The sequence below is a fragment of the Lytechinus pictus genome, chromosome 17 (assembly GCF_037042905.1).
Source record: "Lytechinus pictus isolate F3 Inbred chromosome 17, Lp3.0, whole genome shotgun sequence".
Taxonomy (NCBI): Eukaryota; Metazoa; Echinodermata; class Echinoidea; order Temnopleuroida; family Toxopneustidae; genus Lytechinus; species Lytechinus pictus.
The window spans coordinates 13,752,879-13,758,304 of record NC_087261.1 but is presented as its reverse complement, the minus strand read 5'-3'; positions in this window follow the sequence as shown (position 1 = coordinate 13,758,304).

Sequence of the window (5,426 nt, the reverse complement as noted above, 5' to 3'; positions counted from 1 at the left end):
GCAGATGGCGCCATCCCTTGCCGTTTTTCCCCATTCTTCTTTTGTTATCATTATCACCTTTTCGCTTTCTCTTCTTCTTCTTAGCTTATTCTTCTCCTTTCTTAAAGAAAGAAAAAGTGATTATTTATAATATACAGTACGATCTATATTATTTACTAGTTGTACCATAACAAGAAAATGAAATTGAAATCGTTTAATAACATGGCCCAGGCAGGCCAGGCTATATGACTTGTGGTAAATTATTTTCTATAAAATTGAACCAACTTCTTTTAGGGTTCATGGGCCACTCTTCTAAAACAAAAAAAAAACGTGGGGGCAAAACGCGTTTTCACTACCTTCCAAAGAGGAGGATGAAGATTAGGCAGCCATCTTGCAAGGCACTTCGCGCGCGAATATATTTTATCAATTGTGGAATGCTTTCTTAAAATATCTGTCGAGTAGATTATTCAATATTGTGTTCGAAATCCTTCAATTTTACAATTGAAAAAAATGCGGAATGTCATTTGACATGTTTGATAAACTTTGTCGCTTAGCTCCCACTCTCTTTAGTTTCTCTGTAAATGTAAAATAATACTACTACTAATAATAAAAGTTTAACCCCTCAATAAAATATAGTACGTGTTTGTATATAAATTTTATCCCCTTAAGCCCATATGTTGGGACCTGAGAATGCCCCTCACCCCCCCCCCCCCAATAAAAAAAAAAACAGGTTTGTTTGTCTTTCTTCCTTCCTTTCGTTCCTTCCTTTTTTTAATTCCTTCATCCCCCCCCCCCTCTCTCTCTCTCTCTCTCACATTTATTTATTTGCAGTTATAACTTTTAGATATTTCATTTCAAAAGGTTTGTTTCTGGCTTTCTCATCTCATTCTCTTTTATTGTTTGGCATAATATGCCTGGGAGGGGGGGGGCAAAAAAGCGAAATGATTCACCCGCTGGTCTCTCCTAATGGGGGGGGGGGTGCAGGTGGACCACTACACCAGAGTTTCCCTTACTTTTATACGATCGTGGGTTCTTGCAGCAGCATTGCATGACTCTCCTTTACACATGGCCTTCATTCATAGTCCAATCCAAGGGACGGAGTGTTTTCCACAACTTAGCCTGCATCCATGGGTGTCAATCCGTGTTAATGGTGTCGGGGAGGGGGGGGGGGCTGACTGTCATAATTATTGTTCCTAGCTGTTTATTTTTAGTGTTTTTTTAGTCAAGGGGGGTCAATGCCATAGCGAGTCTAACATTTTTAGGGGCCAGACATTTTAGAATGGGCACATTTTTATTTAGGAAAAAAAAGAGCCAAGCGAGAGAGATTTTAAAACCTTTTAAAGAAAACAAAATTCACATTTTGTGATAGATTTAAACATGATAAGACTAAAGTTTTAAGTACGTTTTAGCTTTATATCTACCATAAGCTTAGGTAATACATGTGTACATGACTTGTGAAGACTATAACAGTAATACAGCGCGAAGCGCAAGCTGAAAGTTTTTTGGAAAAAAAAACGTGCTAAGAGCCTGAAATAATGAGCATTTTTTAGGACTTGTCGATTTCATGCTTATTTTCCTTGTATAACCTCTTTGAAATTTCACTGCTAATTTCTTTTGTTTGTTTTCCCCTTATGTTGCATTATATTTATGAATCAAGAATACTAACAGAAATGGAGTGACATCCAAAAGGATGATGAAAAATAAATGAGACGCATCCCATGCGCTTGATCGCGGGGAGAGGTAAATTGAATAAAAGGATAATGTCTTGTATGAAAACATAATCATGTTCATCTGTTACATCTGGGAATTTCCTCTCTTTCCATCCATCCAATTCTAGCAGTTTCTGAGTGAAGGAATGTTTCATTAAGTATTAATAAAATATGAATATTTCGAGAAAAAAATGATGGTCATCATACGAGAATCAAAACTACCACCATCGTGATCTCATTATGATCATCTTTTAGTCCATCCTATCATCACGATCATTTTCATAATTATGATTCATTATACCACGGATAGTGGTGATATCTCCTTGATTATACATAATTGTAGGTATTATAATTATGTTCATGATTTTGATGATAATTTTTTTGATTATGATGATTAAGTATTATCATACATAATATGGATTCATCAAACATAATGTTCGGCCGTGAATTTTTGGGGGATGATAACACAGGCCACCTCCCCCCACCTGACATATTAAGGGGAGGCCACCCCCCCCCCCCCCTGAATTTGACACCCATGTCTGCATCTATGGAACAGGTGAGGGACACCCGAACCGTCCCGAGAACTTCGGTTCGATGATACAGTAGGTCTATGGTTCGACAGGCAGACGCTTTACCGACTGAGCTAATTCGTTTCCTGATTTCCCCTCTCACTAGCTCTTTCTTTCCCCCCCCCCTTAATTCTTTCGCTCTCCCCCTCTCCCTTTCTCTCTTATATACCCCTTCCCTCGAGCATGTCGTGTACCATTTTTATCACATACTTTGCTCTTCAAAATCATTTAAACGACAAACTAGAACCATTAAAACCATGATGAACATGCCGAGAATACGTGAATAATGTTATGCAACGTTTTGCAAAAATTGTCAAGTCCACCTCAGATAAAAGTTCTTTTGAATAAAACAAAAGAGAAAAATAAAAAAGCATAACACTGGAAATTTCATAAAATCGGATTTATAAGGAATGACATTTAGAAGATTCGCTTACTTTTCACAAAAATTGGAATATTTCATATTCCATGTAATGAAGTTCAAAAGAAATAGTGAGTGGTTGATGTCATCAGTCTCCTCATTTGCATACCAACCAGGATGTGAATATAATTATGTTGTGAAATTAGGCAAAACTTTAAAATATTATAACTTTCTTATTTTACATCCGATTTTGATATTTTCAGAGCTACATAAAATTATGCTTGTTTGGTTTTTCTCTTTTTATTCAAGCCAACGTTTTGTTGAGGGTTGATTTGTCCTTTAACCCTAAAAGGACTGGGCTAATTTGAGATGTATTGAGGATGGGGGGCATTGTGGCGTTGTGGCGTGCGTCTGTAATCCAAGCTATGTGGGGAAGTTACAAATTGATGCAGAGGTTCGAGCCCTGGGCAGCGTTTCATGAAAGGACTTGTCGGACGTTTTATCCGACAAGTCCCACTTTATCCGACAGTTACCATAGTAACAGTACCTCTCAGCCAATCAACATCAGAGAAAGATGTCAGATCTGACAACTTGTCGGATGAAAATGTTGATGAAACACTCCCCAGGTCACGTCTTTCGGATGGTGACGTTAAAGGTCGATCCAAGACGTAAATAATCATATCTGATTGATACACGTCTGACAAAACTCAAATACACACACACACACAAGATGCCCGCATAATGATCTCGGCCGCCGCTCGCGCGATTGTGTCAAAATTTGGAACGCACATTTTTACCACATAAAAGAAAGCCAATATAAAAAATAAATTCCGATATTTCTTTAAATTTATTATGAATTAAATATGCAAATTTATTCGTGAAAAACCTTATTTGCATATTTAACACCCACTTTCACTTCAAATTTTCATTTTTTTTTTCTCAGATGTCATCTGTGTAATCTTATTCAAAGGTTTCCACAAATTAAAAAAATTGCGAAAGCCAAATTTTTCCTTATGTATTTTTTTTTTCAGAGTTTCTTATGTATTTCTTTGTTTTTTATCTTTTGTTTTTCTTTTTTTTAATGGAAATTTTTGCAGACCATTTAACAACTAGATTAAACCCTAAACCAATTAAGCAGACCAATAAGAATGAAAAAATCACCCTTTTATGAATTTAATCTCCCATAGACTTTGTTCACAGAGTATAAAAATAAGCCATTTTCGGCATGACATTCATAAAAAGTCATGTGGCATCGCGATACTATTACCCGTACATGACGAATTTGGTCTCAAAAGTTGCTAGAGACTAAATTTAAAGAAAAAAGTCATAAAATTTTGCGGCTTTCTCTTTTTGGGTTTCGGAAATATCGCGGAAAGCGTTGAAGGGGGCATCATGCCCCCAGTTCTTGTATAGGGTTAAAGGGGTACTCCAGGCTGAAAATATTTGTATCTAAATAAATATAGTAAAATTAACAGAGCAAAAGGCTGAAAATTTTATCGAAATCGAATTACAAATAACAAAGTTATTGAATTTTAAAGTTTAGCATTATTTTGTGAAAATAGTTATATGCACGTCATCATGAATTTTCATTAGGTGGGCTGATGATGTCACATTCCCACTTTCCTCATGAAATCATAATTGTTCCATTTTTTCATACAATAAATGTGTGAATAATGTGTCTCTTATGATTTGCAGCAATTAGTATCTAGCGTACTAAATCAGTTGCCAATCCATTTTTTGTTTAGTTCTTGGTAGAAAAAAAATTGAATAAACCTTATTTCATATAAATAAAATAAAAAAAAAACAAGTGGGGATATGACATCATCAATTTGCTCACTGAATATTCATGAAGACATTCTAAAACTGTTTCACCGGAATAATGTACATATTTAAAATACCATTACTTTGTTATTCGTTGTCCGATTTTGATCAAATTTTCAGTGTTCTGTTTGTCTGATTTTTCTCTATTTATATTCAGCCTGCATGGAGTATCCCTTTAATGATGAACGTATAAATTCCCTTAGTTTATTTGCCGTTTTTGCCTTTATTCAATTATTCATCTCTTTTCTACCCGCAATCAAAAATAAAACAATGATTAAAAAAATAAATCATCACTCCCATTATCATAAATCATTACATATCAGATACAGCAAAGTTCATTTGGGGAAAGGTGATTTTTTATTTGTGGCATTTTACAAGCAGACAAAATAATGTAATATATGATGCATTGGGATCCAGAAATGATAATATGTGTGCAGTGTTAATAACTGTAATTTCCCCAACTACGACATACACATGTTCTAGAAACACAATCAGTTGCACAGGCGTTTTAATATACATCAGGTTCATATGACCTCTTCTTGGAAATGTTTGTTCCTGGGAAATATATTTTCGAATTTCCTTTTTTTTAATGTCTATGCAATGCAATTAGTATGATGGGTAAGTAGGTGAATTTATTTTTTTTTTTTTTTGGGGGGGGGGGGTATAATATTGTGTTTTGTATATATTTTGTGTGTGTGTGTCAGGACCATGATCGTAGCCTTCGGCTGATCATGTTTTATCTTTATCCTGAAAAAATATGTAACAATAATAGATGAAATAAATAAAATGATAAACAATCCTAAACTTGTCGGGTTTATCATCGGTTGACGCATGATTTATGACCCCCCAAACACCCCCCCCCCCTTCCGAAAAAAGGGAATAAAAAATAGATTCATTCAAACCTTGGAGACGATAAGCGGAAAATTACAATCTATGTACTGTTCCAAGAAGAAAGTTATTTGCATGATTTGTGAGAAGTGTCTGAAATAG